The sequence below is a fragment of the Pan troglodytes genome, chromosome 8 (assembly GCF_028858775.2).
Source record: "Pan troglodytes isolate AG18354 chromosome 8, NHGRI_mPanTro3-v2.0_pri, whole genome shotgun sequence".
NCBI classification, from domain to species: Eukaryota; Metazoa; Chordata; class Mammalia; order Primates; family Hominidae; genus Pan; species Pan troglodytes.
In genome coordinates, this window is record NC_072406.2 from 130,323,658 (window position 1) to 130,341,539 (window position 17,882).

Sequence of the window (17,882 nt, forward strand, 5' to 3'; positions counted from 1 at the left end):
TTCAAAGGTGCTTCTTTTGCAGGAAAATTTAAGATCCATGCCTCCTGCCACACAAGCATTGGAAGAGATCAAAGGCCACCCCTGGAAGCTCAAGAGGTAAAATTATATTTTTATCCTCTAGCTTTGATTTTTGGCAGCTTACCGCATTTTTAAAAAAAATTAATTGCTCTGTCCAGCCAGCAGGTGTTAGCCCTCAAGTGTGGGCCCAAGGGCCGGCTGCTGGGCAGGCAACTTAAAGGCCCCATAACTCACCACAACCTTGAGCTCCCTCAGATTGGTCCAGGAGAAAGTTCTAAAAGTACTGCAAGGCCAGATGACATGGGAACCTGTGTCCCTGTCAAATATCAAAGAAAAACAGTTAGACTGTAAAAATGTAAACTTATAAAGCATGCACTTAATTTTGACAAGCTTTTAGTATCGAGTTGCAGATTTTAGGCAATAAGGCAGCTTAGGCTAAAATTGGCCGTAGGAAGCAGAACCTGAAAGCTCGTTTGGAATTATATAGGGAAACCCTGACTCACTTTTTTCCACATCTGTTCACTTTAATTTAGACAAGACGAAAAGTTTGATGCCAACTTAAGGAGTCAAATCTCGTTTTTTACCTGTGATTCTCAAAACTCCCAAGATTTTTCTTGCTTTTCATAATGTCGCATGAAGGTTAACTTTCATTTTGTAATTGATTAGAACACTGTTAAAATAGTGTTTCAAAATTGTCATGCTGTAAATGAAAACACAAGGGTTGGGTTTTTTTCTTTTTTTCCTCTTTAAACATCTGAAAGAGCAGGGCTTAATAAAATACTTGACCTCATACTGAGTCAGCTTAGAATGTCTCTAGAAAGCCTTGTTTCATCAGGGCCATCTGTACCCTGTACATGGATGTGGAGTTATGAAAGCTATGGCACAGAGAACGTCCAACAGTCATTGTCGTGATGAAGAAACTGGTATTGAAGGATCTTGTATAGCTTTAGTGTGTCTCTGGGTGTATAGATGCCTTGTCGATGTGTCAGCTTGTTAGGTTACAACAAAGTACTAATGAGTTTGCAATAGTTGGTATGCCAGGCAGTTACTTTTAATTTATCTCACCAGTGACTGCTCTCTCATTTCAATCCATCAGGGAAGGACCAGGAGAGTCCATGGGGGGCATGGGCAAATATCAAAACCTAAGTTTTCTACTAAGTAAATACCTCCGATTCACATCTCACTGGTTCTGGGGAAGCAGAGCGACCACTCTGTATAAAACAGCAAACTGAGAAAGAGATCGATAGGTCATCAAAGCCACCTGCTCGCTCGGTGGCCCCTCAAGTTGTCTTCTGCTCAGAAGTTCTGAGAGTTGATGAAAGTTATCATCGGAAGTACCCAGTCCAGCTCAGGCCAGTCCATATTGCTGCCAAGTAAACTATTTTTAAAGTTCTTGGGGTTTTGAAAAATATTCTGACTGGTGGCTGGGCATGGTGGCTCACACCTGCAATCCCAGCACTTTGGGAGGCCAAGGCAGGCAGATCACCTGAGGTCACGAGTTTGAGATCAGCCTGGCCTACACAGTGAAACCCCTTCTCTACTAAAAATACAAAAATTAGGCAGGTGTGGTGGCACACGCCTGTAATCCCAGCTACTTGGGAGGCTGAGGCAGGAGAATCACTAGAACACAGGAGGCGGAGGATGCAGTGAGCCAAGATCACGCCACTGCACTCCAGCCTGGGTGACAGAGCGAAACTCCATCTCAAAGAAAAAAAAGAAAAGAAAAGAAAAAAGAAAAATCTTTGACTGGAGGGTTAGCTGTATTCCTTACTTTCTCTTTATTCCCACCCCACCACTCCAAAAAACATTGGCTCAGTGACCAGGCCGCTGATAGCACAATGTGCTTTCTCACATGGAGAGGAGGCGAAGCTTCAGCATGTGAATTGTATTCTCCACAACATATGGTGGAGAAAACAGACAGTGGGAAGGGGAGTGATTTGTGACTGTTCATCCCAAAGCGCGTTCTATTGTGTTGCCAAAAATGATAGACTTAAATAAATTGCTCTTTTTGGAATTTATACTCGTGCCTTATTCTCATTTTTTTAAAATGAAGAAGAAAATCCTCATGTCCATGTAGAAATTCCCATTTATTTATGTGGTTCCCTGGCCTGCCCCCTCCTCCCCCTGACTTCCTTACCCCAGCAGAGCCGAAGGCATTTTGAATATAGAAACTGCGTGTCCCCTTGCAGTCAAGATGAACAAGAAAAGAGGTGACGTAAAAGGGGAGAGAAAGCAATTAGTGTGGACTCCTAAACTCCAGATTCTTCTCAGAAATTTTTATGGCTTTTCTTAGGCAGCCGAGGAGAGGCTGATTTACTTAGAGAAACTATTAAGCCTGGTGCAAATTAATTTTTGTTGGTCTACATCTTCTTTTTTAATTTTGTCAATTGCAGCGCCTATTGTTGTGAAAAAATTAGTACCTTAAAGCTGTCTAAACATAAATCTCATCTTCAATTTGTTAGCATTCAGCTGTGGTAAGAATAATTAGATGAAGTGTTTTTTAAGTATTATTTACAAATATGCTTGCAAAAGAATGATTGAAACAGGCATTTTCTTTAATGGGTTTAAAGACAGACAAATGAAATTAATCAGGAGAGTCTTGACGTTCTTAATTTTATGGTTTGTGACTGGGGGAGAGCAGCTTGCCACATCTCTGATACAGAGCAGTACTATGTGAGCGCATTGCAGTGCCCTGCAGAGAAGGAAGAGGCGAATTAGGTCAGGATAAGATTTAGAATGCCTGTGGATCCCAGAGACAGCATGGAAATGATCCAGGGGTCACGGGGGACCAGACACAGAGTCACATATATAACCCTGGATATAGATAAAGAAGTGAGGGGGTAGAGAGACATGCAGTACAAGATTGTAAAACTCCAAGTTTGGAATAAAACATCTGAGTTAAGTGTAAAACCCTAACAGTGGGCAGTTCTGTTTCTACCAATGAGGAGTGGTGTGAGATACATCAAAACAGAACCACAAAATTTACAGCAGGTTGAAAACCACCAGACAGGAGGAGGAACAGCAGTGGAGCAGTGCAGAGATGCAGGGCATAGGCTGGTTTAGGCTTCTCCAGAGACCAGGGAATGTCCTTCTTCCTGGGAGAGCCATTGCCAATGCAGATGTCAGAACTTGGGCAGAGGACACGATCACTTGTGCCAATTGGGTTAGCCTCTTCACCCTGATGTCCGCAGGTGGGCTTTGCCCGTCTTTCCAATTAGTCCCACACACTTCCTCTCTGTTTTCTATGCTCCAGCCAAACTAGACTGGTCCCTGTTCCCCCAAAACCAGACCAGCTGGAAAAAGCATCTTCCCACCCATCTCCAAGTGTACAAATTGTTCTAATGGCCACTCTTCGCATGAAGCCTTTTCTAAACTCCCTAGCCAGATTTTATCATTCATTTGAAATTCCCTCCCACACCATAACTTTGAAGCTTCCTTTACTTTTTGCCTTCTAGACCTTGCATACCGAACATTTCCATGGCAAGAACTGACTTGTGGCAAGTGCTTTGCATGCATTATTTAATTTTATTCCCCCAGCCATTATTCCTATCTTACAGATGAAGAAATTGAGGCACAGGGAAGTTAAGTAATTCTCTCCAAATAACACTGGTGAAATCAGCCAGGATTCAAACCATAAGCAAGTCAGCAAATGGCCGAGCTCTTAATCATAGCAACTTTACTATGTAAGAAATTGCCGTGACAAATTTGCAGCCTACCTTCTAATCGTGTGTGGAATACCCTGTGGCAGGCATCTTGAGTATCAACCTTCTCCTTTGTCATAGTCCATTCAGCATGCTACAATAAATACCTTAGACTGGGTAATGTATGAACAATAAAAATGTATTGCTCACAGTTCTTGAGTCTGGAAAGTTCCAAATCAAGGCTCTAGCAGATTCAGTGTCTGGTGAGAGGCCGTCCCTCATAGACAGTGTTTTCTATGTGTCCTCAAATGATGGAAGGGACAAGGTTCTCTGGGGCTTCTTTTATAACAGCATTAGTCCCATTCACAGGGTACAGCCCTTATGACCTTATTACCTCCAAAGGCCCCCACCTTTTAATACTATCACTTTGGTGATTAGGTTTCAACATATAAATTTCAGGAAGACACATTTAGACCATAGCACCTTTGTGGTTTTTTTTTAAATTTATTTTTATTTTTATTTATTTATTAGTTTATTTATTTATTTAGACAGAGTCTCACTCTGTCACTCAGGTTGGAGTGCAGTGGTATGGTCTCAGCTCACTGCAACTTCTGCCTCCCAGGTTCAAGCAATTCTCCTGCCTCAGTCTCCTAAGTACCTGGGACTACAGGCACCCAGCAGCATGTCTGGCTAATTTTTGTATTTTTAGTAGAGACAGGGTTTCACCATGTTGGCCAGGCTGGTCTCAAACTCCTGATTTCCAGTGATCCGCCTGCCTCAGCCTTCCAAAGTGCTGGGATTACAGGCGTGAGCCACTGTGCCCGGGCGCACCCTTGGTTTTATTTGGCAAGCTCTTTTCCTTGTCCTGTTCCTGATGTTCTTGTTTACTGTAGTGAACTGAATACCATCCCCCTCAAAATGTTTGTTCGCATGGAACATCAGAATGTGATGGGAATGGGTCTTTGAAGATAGAATTAGATATGATGAGGTCATACAAGTTGGGGTGGGCCCTATGACTAGGAGAGGCCACACAGAGAGACACAGGGAGAAGGCCTTGTGACAACGGAGGCAGAGATTGGAATGGGGCAGCCACATGCCTAGGGATGCCAAGGATTGCCAGGAACCCTCAAAAACTAAGAAGGGGCAAGCAAGGATTCTTCCCTAGAGCCTTCAGAGGGAGCTCAGCTGTGCTGATGTCTTGGTCTCTAACTTTCACCTCCAGAACTAGAAAACAATAAATTTCCATTGTCTTATGCCACCCAGTTTGTGGTATTTTGTTATGGCAGCCCTAGGAAAGGTATACACTTGCTTTTTAACTTTGGTGATCCCGTCGAATCATTGTTAGTTGCCTTAATCTTCCTTCTCAAAGAAATAGGACAAACATTTATTGAAATAAAATTAAATTTCTACAAAAGCATCACAGGAAAATGGCTAGAGAGATTTTTCACTTAATTTAGATTTCATTTTTCACCTAATTTAGATTTTTCACTTAATTTTGACTTGAACTATGGAGCATGTGACCTTTGTGAGACTCACTGTAGTGAAGCCTGGGATGGGACTCGACCAGTGTCTTTACTCTTCAGAGTAACCCAAACTGGGTACCACGAGAGGCCAGTGTGGCTGCCAGTGGGGAGTGATGTGGCCTGCATTTCAAGAACAAACAAACAGTGGTTTCAAAAACCTTGAACTCAAAAGTTATAGGTGTAAAGTGCCCCAGATTCATGCTGGTTTGTAATCAGTTGCTTCTCGCCAGGGCAACTCTACCTGGTGCTATGGGCATGCATCAGCCTGGGTTAGCATTTCGCCCATATTTGACTCTCTGCCTAGGACAGTAAGAGCTTTGTACTTGTCTCCTCCCCTTTCCACTGTTTTCAGGGCAGCTGGGCCCTTCTCACTTATCTCTTCAGCACTTAGCATGATTCTTCCCACACAGTAGCCTCTCAAAAAACTTTGTTAAATCAGATTTCCAGGAGGAAGGAAAAAAGATATTCCTCTTCTGTCCTGGAAAATATGTAATGCATTTGAGATGGAAGATATTTAGAATAAACATGCATCCTAGGGAACATCAAAAGGGAAGTTGTGGGCTGTGTCCAGCACAGTCCTGCCTGGCCACTCATCAGACAGGTGACAGGCCCTGAAACCCCTCTGGTCCTCAACATCCTCTCCTATAAAGTGAAAGTTTGTAAAATGTGGTCTCAAAGGGCATTCTTAGTTCTGAATGCTAAGACAAAACTAACCAACCTTTTTCTAATAGAATCTTATGTAAACTTTTCAGTTGGATGTGGGTTTTTTTGTTTTGTTTTGTTTTGTTTTGACCATTTGAATTATTTAACTTTTCCCATCAAGCATAGGCAGCTGATGCCCCAAAGGATCTGAATCATGTTTACACAAACATGAAGCAAATTTTTATAATTTTGGGTAAATGTAGCATTTCAAAATTGGGAAATATTTTCCTTTTGGTGAGTAAAAAGATTTTTATTCTCAGTCCTGCATCATAAATTAGATGATGAGTATAATCCAGTGCAGAGATTCAGAAGATGCTCAGAGGATGTTGAATAATAGCTTTTCAATTACATTAGGGAAATCCCCAGGGTTGAGAAAACTTGAACTTGGCTGAGTTTGGATTTTAGACATTTATTTGACCATACTTATTGTAAACAAATCAAGATAATGCAAATTAATTATTCCCCTATGAAGTTTTGTTGTTTAAACAAAAAGGAAACATTTCTTTCTAAATAAATGACCTGTCACCACTTTGTGCAAGTCTCTTCTTTGCAACCCATCCTATACTCCGTTGCAGGATTCATCTTTCTAAAATACTTCCTTCTGTGAGTTACTTCTTCCCCCACTGACCATTAGGAGCTCTCCCTCCTTGCCAACTAAAGTCCCGGTCTCACCTGTCCTTTCTCTTGGGCCTTCTTTTTCACCATGTCCTTCTAAAGCCCTCTTATTAGTGGTGATCCTAGAGGCATTTCCATTCATTGTCCCTCAAAATAAAGTGGAGACCCACCTGCTTTTCCTCCTTTCTCCTCCTTGGCTGAAATCTCTTTCCCCTTCTACATCTCTGGCCTACTTCATAGGGCCAACTGAGTCCAAAAATAACTGAAGCAGTAGCATGTCTTTACCACCCACTTAGTACCTCCTCATCTTCTCATCTCTAGGTATGGCCTCCTCAACTGGATTGGAAGCTTCTTGAAGGCAGAGGCTGAGTCTTCTTGACCCCAGCAGTTGCATTAGTCAGAGGTGATGGGCAACAGATAATTCCTGAGAATGAACAGGAAAGCCAGACCTTGACTTCGGTGGGGAAATGGTTTCTCCATGCCATAATGTCTTGGATCTGTTGGGCATTTCCCCATACCATTTCCCCAACTAGGCCAAGGTCTGGCTTTCCTATTCATTCTCAGGAATTACCTGTTGCCCATCACCTCTGAATAAGGCAACTTTTGGGGTCAAGAAGACTCATCCTCTGCCTTCAAGAAGCTTCCAATCCAGCTGAGGAGGCTAGACCTAGTGAAGAGAAGATGAGGCGGTGCTAAGTGGGTGCTAAAGACACATTACTGCTTCAGTTATTTTGGGAATCATTACTGAGCACTTCACTTAACTCAGGATCATACTCTGCCAGGCTTCAGTTCCTTACTCTCAAACATTTCCTTTCTTACCATGATTTTATAAAAGATATCTCCTATTTTAATGCATATTTGCTTCACTCTCCTCTTTAGTAGATTCTGTATTTGAATCTCTTAAATCTGCACAACAACCTAACTAAACTGCCACATCTCCAAGAGAAAGCCCTATGACTAGTTAGTTCCTCTATGCTCTCTGCCACTTGTGGAACTATTCAGGCAGATGGTTGAGATTCAGGTCCAAGGAATTTTTCCATCATGTGAGACTTTTTTGTGCCCGAGAAAAATTCAGCTACAAAGTACTTTGTCTGTAATTTAGGGTCAGAAGAGGTATCATCTCATTTCATTATGACATGTTCCTCAAAATGGTTCCCATGTTTCAGCATGCTACACATGTGAAGGCAGGTAGGGAAAACACTGCAGGGCTTGGCCTCCATTGCACAGAAGGAATCTGAAATTCAAAGAAGATGCCATTTCTCCAGCTTGGGTCCAGATGAGGATTCAGAATATAACTCAAGGCTTTCAAAAGATGATTCATGGGTTGGAGGAATTACAGTGTGGTATTTTTGAAGCGGGTGGAGAAGCAGTAAATTCCCATCATCTCGTTGATTCCAAACTAGTATTCTCATGGTTGGAACCTGGAAACATGATAGCAGGTAAATTATTCTCTTTTTAGATGATAGGGAAGAAAGCCTTCTGAAAATATTAGTTTTCAATATTTTCAATAAAAGACAATTATTTATTTCACAGTAGGAAAACAAATATAGCAATTGCTCAGTATAAATTTTTAGTAGAGCCTATGTTATACTCTGATTTTTATAGTACCATTTCCCTTTCTGTAAAACTGGAATAAGGTTATTTGCCTTACCTCCTTTGCAAGATTCCTAGTAGTATCAAATAGGATAACAGATGAGGAATTACTTAAGAAACTATAAAGAACTCTAAATATAAGGGAGCATTGTTTTTATTTAGTAAGGGTTTTAAACAGTCTTAACGATTGAAGACCTCTTTAAAAGAATTTGCTGAGTATTTATCTCCATCCCTCACATCTAAGTTCGCTTTATTTTGGCTATATTTGTTTTACTTCTGTGCAACCTGCATCTTTGAAATTATTATTGAAAGTAAAATATTTATTTTCTTTAAAAATAAAGATAAGTGGGAACTTCAGCTTCTAGAAAAATGAAGCAGATGTACTTTTCCCTATTTTTTCTTCTAAATACAACTAAAAATCCTGAGCATTATATACAAAACAAATATCAGAAAGCTCTGAAAGGTGGATGGGGAGGGAGGAAGATGGGCCAGGAGCCAGGAGACCTGACGAACAACACAATGATGAGCTATATGGATTTTCTTTTTGATTCATGTATCCCAGACTGAATGCTGGAAAAGCCAGCAACCTAGAAATGCAAATAGGTACAGACAAAAAAGCCTTAGCAAAAACCTGCTCTCTCTAGCAAACGGACAAGGTAAGGGGTGGCCTACCAAGAAAGAACACTTTTGGTGAACAATCACTCCGCTACAGCATCACAGAAAACGTGGAAGTCCAGGTTTACCACTTGGCCTTTGCTGTCATGGATGGGGATGGGGCCCATTCCCACCAGGCTGCAAGGAAACACCCAAAATCCACCCCCATCCCCACTGGAGTGGTGTTAGAGATGGCTATGTGGATGGGACTTTCATCCCTGCCAGGTGATAAGGAGCTCCCCCACCCCCAACCCCATCATGTCCATGTGAAATCAGTGAAGGCCATATGGGAAGCCTGAACTTTAGCCCCCACTTAAGAGTAATGAAATGCCCCTATTCCCTGACTCCATTGGAATGGTATCAGAGGGGACCTGAATAATCAGGAATTGGAGACCACCCCACCCTGGGGTGTCAGTAGTGGCCTAATGAGGAATGAGAACTCTCACACACACTAGCACTAACAAGGAACCTCTCCCCTCCAAGTTGGGTATCAACAGAGGCCAAGAGGGAACTGGATTTCCACCCCTACCTGACCAATAGGAGGTGAGGCCCTCTCTTCAAAATGGTTCATCATTCCAAGAATCAGGATGATCTCAAACTGAGTGAAAAAAGTCAATTAAATGCCTACACTGAGATGATAAAGATATTCAAATTATCTGACTAAGATTTTAAAGCAGCCATGATGAGAATGTTTTGCTGGGCAATTATGAACAACATGAAATGAATAAAAAAATAGAGTCTTGGCCAAGCAATACAAAATAAATATAAAGAAAAACCAGATGGGAATTTCATAACTAAAAATATAATAACAAATTTAAAACTCTATAGGTAAGCACAAAAGCAAAATGAAGGGAAGAGAGGAAAGAATCAATGGATTTGAAGATAGAACAATAGGATTACCTGACCTGAACAAAGGAGAAAAATTAGACAGAAAATAAATGAGCATAGCTTCAGAGTCATATGGAACACTGATAAAAGATCTAATATTTGTGCCACTAGAATTCCAGAAAGACAGGAAAAAGAGAGTGAAGTTAAAAAAAAAAAAAAGTACTGGAAGAGTGACTGACTGAAAACATCCCAAATTTGGCTAAACACATAAATTTTATGATCAAGAAACAGAGTGAACTCAAAACAGAAGGGCCCCAAAGAAATCTACATCAAGACACATCATAGTCACACTTCTTAAAACTAAAAATAGATTTTAAAATCCTGAAAGCAATGAGAGAGAAACAACACCTTACATATAGGAGGAAAACAATGCTAGTGGTAATGAAATTCTTAACAGAGACCATGGAGACCAGAAGGAAGTGGCATAACCTTGTTCAACTGCTGAAAGAAAATAACTGTCAACACAGAATCCTATATCCAGAAAAAATATTCCTCAGGAATGAAGGGAAAATCAAAACATTTTCAGATGGAGAAAAACTAAGAGAATTTGTTGCCAGCAGACCTACCCTAAAAGAATAGCTAACAGAAGTTTTCTAAACAGAAAGAAAATGATAAAGGACTCTTAGACTATCAGCAAGAAGGAAAGATTATGAAAAGCAAAAATATGGGAGACTTCATTTCTCTTTTTGAGTCTTTTAAATTATGTTTGATGATTGGAGCAAAAATTGTAATACTGTCTAATGTGGTCCCAAATATACTAAAGGAAATATTTAACACAATTTTATTATACGGGGAAGGATAAATGGACATAAAGGGAAATAATGTTTCTACACATCACTTAAACTAGTAAAAAGATCACACAGGTAGACTGATAAGTTTTGTGTATATAATATAATATCTGGAGCAACCACTTAAACAGCCATAAAAAGAGATATATTAAAAACACTTCAGATAAATCAAAATGGAATTCCAAAAAAATGTTCAAGTGAAACACAGGAGGTCAGGAAACAGAAAACAAAAATGAAAAACAGTGGGAGAATCAGAAATAAAATAAAGTGGCAAATGTAATGCCTAATAAGCCAATAATAATTTTAAATGTAAATGGTGTACATACACCAATTAAAAGACCCAGACATTGGCAAAGTAGATTTTAAAATATCACCCAAGTATATTTTGTCCATAAGAAATTTACTTCAAATATAACAAAGTACGTAAGTTGAAAGTAAAGGATGGAAAAAGATATCTTATGCAAATATTAATCAAAGAAAATCAGAGTGAAGAAAATTACCAGTGACAGAGAGCAACATTGTATAAAAATGAAAAAGTCAATCTACTAAAAAGACATAGTAATCCTAAATGCATAGGCAGCAAACAATAGAGCTGCAATATGTAAAGTAAAAGTTTATAGAACTGAAAGGAGAACTAGGCAAATCCACAATTTTCACTGGACATTAACACCTCTCTCAATAATTTATAAAACAACTAGGCAGAAAATTAGCAAGGATATAGAAGAATTCAACAACACCATCATCTGTCACGATCTAATAAATATTTAAAAAACATTTCACCAAACATTAGCAGAATTCCCATTCTTTTCAAGTGCCCATTGGAACATACGCCAAAATAGACTACATTCTGGACCATAAAACAAACAAATTTAAAAGATTGAAGTCAAACAGAGGGTGTTCTCTGACCAGTAGAGATCAATAACAGAGAAATGAGAAGAAAAATCTCTAAATACATGGAAACAAAGTACACATTTCCAAATCATCCATGGGTCAAAATGGATATCTTACGGGAAGTCAACAAATACATAGGACTAAATGACAGAAAAATACACTGTATCAAAATTTGTGGGACACAGATTAAGTGGAACTTAGAGGGAAATTTCTAGTACTAAATGCCTACTTTAGAAGAGTCTCAAATCACACTTTGGGAGGCTGAGGCAAATGGATCACCCGAGGTCAGGAGTTCGAGACCAGCCTGACCAATATGGTGAAACACCATCTCTATTAAAAATACAAAAATTAGCTGGACATAGTGGTGTGAGACTGTAGTCCCAGTTACTCAGGAGGCTGAGACAGGAGAATTGCTTGAACCCAGGAGGTGGAGGTTGCAGTGAGCCAAGATAGTATCAACCACTGCACTCCATCCTGGGCAACAGAGTGAGACTCCATCTCAAAAAAAAAGAAGAGCCTCAAGTCAACAATCTAAGCTTCCATCTCAAGGACCTAGAAGAAGAGCAAAATAAACCCAAAGCAAGCAAAGACAAGAATAAAAATCAATGAAATTGAAAACAGAAAAACAACAGAGAAAAATCAATGAGACAAGGAGCTGACTCTCTAAGAGATAAATAAAACTGACAAACTTATAGCAAGGTTGACAAAGAGAAAGAGAAGACACAAATTACCAGTATCAGGAATGAAACATGGAATATAGCTCTACAGATCCTGAAAACATCTAAAGGGTAGTAAGGGAATACAGCAACAACATTGCATACATAAATGTCACAATTCAGATGAAACAGACCAATTACTTGAAAAAACAAACATACTACAACTTGCCCAATATGAAATAGATAATTTAAACAGCCCTGTAACTATTAAGGAAATTGAACTCATAATTTTAAAATTCCCAAAAGAGAAATCTCCAACCCAGATGGTTTCACTGGAAAATTCTGCCAAATGTTTTAAGTATTAACATCAATTCTACACAATATCTTTTAAATAATAGAAAAGAATGAAATGCTTCCCAATTTATTTTACAAAGCTAATATTAATCTTATAGCAAAACCAAAGACAGTACAAAAAAATGAAAACTATAGACTAATATTCTTCATGAGTAGAGGTGCAAAAATCCTTAATAAAATATTGACAAATAGAATTCAGCAACATGTAAAAAGAATTATACACCATGATCAAATGGAAATAATTTCAAGGACACAAGGCAGGTTCACTATTTGAACGTCAATCAATGTAATTTATTATGACAGAAAAATCAATTGATTGTATTAGTTGAGGCAGTAAAAGCATTTCACAAAATTCAACACCCATTAATGATAAAAACAAAAATCTCAGAAAAATAGAAATCACGGAGACATCTTCAACTTGATAAATAACATCAGTAAAAAAAACTTACAGCTATTATATTTAATGGTGAAAGACTGAATGCAAGTCAAGGATGTCCACTTTCACTGCTCTTATTCAACATAGTGTTGGAATTGCTAGCCAGTGGAATAAGGCAAGAAAAGAAAAACAAAAGGCACACAAATTGGGAAAAATAAAATAAAACGGTCCCTATTTGCAGGTGACATAATTGTCTACATAGAAAATTTCAAGGAATCTACAAAAAAAAACTCCTAGAACTAATAAAGGAGTTCAGCAAGTTTACAGGATACCAGATAAATATGGAAAAATCCATTATAGTTCTATATAGCAGCAATGAACAACAGCAAAATTGAAAATACAATGCCATTTACTTCCATTTCAAAAAATAAAATACTGAATTGTTAATGTAAAAAAACATGTACAGGGCTTGTATACTTAAAGCTACACAATGCTGATGAAAAAAATCAAAGGTCTAAATAAATGGTATAACATATTCCATGCATGAATTGAAAGACTCACCATAACAAAGATGCCAATTCTACCCAAATTGATATACAGGTTTATCATAATTCATATTAAAATCTCAGCAGGACTTTTACAGATATAGAAAAGATTATTCTAAAATCTATATGGAAAGGCATAGGGGCTACAACAGCTAACAAATTTGAAAGAGAAAAAATAATTTGGAAGAATCAATGTACTAGATATCAAGACTGTTTATCTAGCTACCATAATCAAGACTGTCATATATGCAGAGGGATAGATGCATAAATCAATGGAACAGTATGGAGAACCAAGAAATGGGCCCACACAAATATACTCAATTGATTTTTGACAAAGGTGAAAAAGCCAGTTCAATGGATGAAAGACAGCCTTTTCAATGAAGGGTACTACAGCAACTGGATAACCATAGGGGGAAAGTAATCTTGAACTAACCCTCACACCTCATCCAAAAGTTAACTCAAAATGGATCACTAACTTAAGTATAAAAGATAAAACCAGGTCAGACATGGCAGCTCATGCCTATAATCTTGACATTTTGGGAGGCCAAGGCGGGAGAATTTCTTGAGCCCAGAAGTTTGAGACCAGCCTGGACAACATAGGGAAACACCACCTTTACCCGCCCAAAAAATCTAAAAAAAAAAAATAGCTGTATGTGGTGCTGCACACCTATGGTCCCAGCTACTCAGGAGGCTGAGGTGGGAGAATTGCTTGAGCCCAGAAGGTTGAGGCTGCAGTGGGCTGTGATCATGGCACTGCACTCCAGCCTAGGCAACAGAGCAAGACCCTGCCTCAAAAATTAAAAACGTAAAACTAAAAATCAAAATGGATTTTGAGGGGTTTTTTCTTAGGGAAAAAATTGAGAAAATCTTCAGAATTTAGGGTAGGTAAAGTTATTAGATTTGTCACCAAAATCACATTCCATAAAAGAAAAATTTGATAAATTATACTTCATCAAATTAAAAACGTTTGCTCTGCAAAAGATCATGTTCAAAGAATAAAAGACAAGCTACAGAGTGGGAGAAAATATATGCAAACCACATATCTGACAAAGGACTAATATCTAGAATATATAAAGTACTCTCAAAACTCAACAGTGGGAAAGCTAGCAATCAAAATAGAAAATGTGCAAAAGGCATGAATAGACTTCACTGAAGAGGACATACAGATGGAAAATGCTAAAATCAAAATATAACAACACCAAATGCTGGACATGATGTGGAGAAATTGGGTCACTCATACATTGCTGATGGGAATGCTAAATGGTACAACCATTCAACCATTCTGAAAAACCATTTGGCAGTTTCTTAAAAAAGGAAACATGCACTACCATCTTCAGCAATTACACTCCTGGGAATTTACACCAGAGAAATAAAAACTTAGATTCACACTAAAACCTGTCAGTGAATGTTTATAGTAGTTTTATTTGTAATAGCCAAAAACTGAAAACGACCCAGATATTCTTCAACAGGTAACTGTGGTTCATCCATTTCATGGACTATTACTTGGCAATAAAAAGTAATGAACTCATAAAACACAACAATCCAGATGAATTGCCAGAGAATTGTGTTTAGTGAAAAAATCCAGTCCCAAGAGATTACATATTCTATGATTTCCCTTGGGTAACACTCTTGATGACAAAATTATAAAAATAGAGACCAGTTGAGTAGTTCCCAAGGGTTAAGGAGTGGTGGAATGGGAGGGAGATGGGTGTGGCTATAGAAGGGCAACGTGAAGGACCCTTGCAGTGTTAAAAATGTTCTGTATTTTGACTTTATCAATGTCAATATCCTTTTTGTGAAATGGTACTATAGTTTTGCAAACTGTTCTCATTGAGGGGAATTGGGCGAAGGGTACAAGATATCTATATGACTTTTTACAATTTCATTTGAATCTAGAATTATCTCAAAATTAAAAGTTTAATTTTTAAAAATACAGGAAAGGGCTGATAAAGCTGTAAGACGAAAGAATGATATTTGAGTAATAAACCAATTAAAACCCAACAACTTTAAAAAACGAAAAGAAGCATCAGAGAAGAAATCATGAAAACAGAAGAGATCGAAACACTAATAATAATATTCCATTTCAGATGTTCTTTGAGTGTCCACGACTTGCTGGGAGTCATTATATTTTAGCTATTAGGACACATTAATCACAAAATATTGCTACCCCTTCTGTTCTTTTTACTATACCTCCCATCTCAATGGCCTGCTGTGATTGCTATAAACACTTCTGAGTTATTAAATCTTTAGATGTTATTGTAAGAACATGAAGACTTCTATGGTATAATGATCAATTATATTTATAGGCAGTATTTACCCTAAATAGAAATAAAATCTGAGGAAAAACATACTTCAAAGTGGCTGGGCGTGATGGCTCACGCCTGTAATCCTAGCACTTTGGAAGGCCGAGGCAGGCAGCTCACAAGGTCAGGAGATTGAGACCATCCTGGCTAACAGGGTGAAACCCCGTCTCTACTAAAAATACAAAAAAAAATTAGCCAGGCATGGTGGTGCGCGCCAGTGGTCCCAGCTACTCAGAAGGCTGAGGCAGGAGAATCACTTGAACCCGGGAGGCAGAGGTTGCAGTGAGCCGAGATCACGCCGCTGTACTCCAGCCTGGGCGACAGAGCGAGACTTTGTCTCAATAAATAAATACATACATACATACATACATAAAAATAAAAATACTTCAAAGCATTGAAAGATAATAATTCTGATGTAGCTGATTATGATACATTGAAGTGAAGCTTTTATCGCCCTCTTCACATCCAGAAGTAGAATTACTGTTCCCTTCTGTTAAATCCATATGGCTTCTATGACTGCTTCAACCAACAAAGGGATGTCATGCCATCATTTATCTGCATTGGCATTCCTTCCAACTGATGAAGTTCTGGGAGCTGTCTGATGAACTAAAGCTGCATTTGCCTGAAGAAGACAACAAAGTTACTAACTGGTTGGAAAATAATTATGTGTTTGGTAGGATAAGAAGTGACTTTCCCAATGGTGTTGCTGCCCCATCACCTGTATTGTTTCTGCCAGATCTGTGGCCTGTATACAAGAACATGGGGAATGGATTTCCACATGCGTAGATACATACATACAAAACAACATGGAAGCATAGAACAAAAAATGGGAAAATGTAATAGGGAAGTTTCATGTCAGTGTATATCGAATCACAGAAGAATTTCAAAAAGAGCAATGCTACATAGAAAATGGATGGGAACATATTTTCTGAGGACCCATGCCCTAAAAAGGAAAAAGCAGCTATTCATCAAGATATAAGCCTTCAAAATATTGTCAATGATCATGTACACCAGCCAGTTTTTATGGACTACCTCTGAAATTAATTGCCCATAACCTATCCCTGTAATGCACTTTTGCATATGTCAAATTTTCTTTTTAGTTTTTGGGGAAAGGGGTTGTGTTATTTTCTTGTCCCTCCCCACCCACCACTATTTTAAATTGTTGGTATTATTTTTTACAACTCATTATGCTATGTATTTCATCCTGGCATTATTTCCAATACTGGAGGTATAAACTCTATAAAGACTTTTAGAGTTCTACTTTGCTTTATGCAATTTTTGCAAATTTGACTCCATGAAAGTGCATCATCATGATACTGACCTTGTGTGTAAGCATTATGTATGTGCGCAAAAACACTGAAACTTCCTCAACAAATGAAGAGTTGTCTTTTTTGTACATCTGCATTTGTGAAAGATGAAATTTCTCCATGTCTCAGCTCTTTAGACGACTGCATATGCGGTAGTGATTCCTTGCGGTTTTTGATCTTGTCAAAGACTTAGGTTGTTTGTCAAGGTATTTCAGATGACTGCAGTTACAAAGCTGGGTGCAACTGGGTTTTTACATTTTCCTTTTGACCTATTCCTTTATGAATATGGTTCATCTGCTCGCAACTGTTATATCCATGTGACTGTCTTTAGCACCCGAATATTTATGCTTGCAAAAATATATATGTTATTATTGACTATTTTACTGTTTAAAGTGGTGTATAAAGTATTGTCATGTTTTATATTTTTCTCAAATAAATCCCCCTTCAAAAATGTAAATGAACATCTTTTAAGGAAATTTTTATTTTTCTGAATTGTATTTCTGGAATTTTGATCTTTCAGGATTCCAATATTTGGGATTATGGAGTTTGGAGTGATATCTTCCAGGATTATGGCCCAAATTTGGTGTAAAGGGATTGAGAGAGTAACATCCCGAGAGCAGTGGTCCCCAGTTCAAACTCATTAATTCACTCATTCAACAAATGCTCACCTATCTTAAGAAAGAGACAGGCCCTGAGAGTTGAAGCAGAGAGCAAGGCAGGTACACGCCCTGATTGCTTGGAACATACAACTTGTGGGGAGACCAACATCAACCCATCAACCCCAGGTGTAAATGGAAAATCCTACCTGTGGGAAGTGTCTCTGACTAGAGATAGGCTGTGCCACACAAGCCACAGTGTCTGAGGCAGCCAGAGAGGCAGAAACACTGAAGACTTCCCTCAAAATAACCATTGCATGTGACCCATGGGTGCATGAGCAGACTGCTAAGACCAGAAACTGGATTGCAGTAGACCGAGGACTAAGTGGAAAGGGGAAAAATGGAGACAATGAGTTGGGATATCTCTTTTTT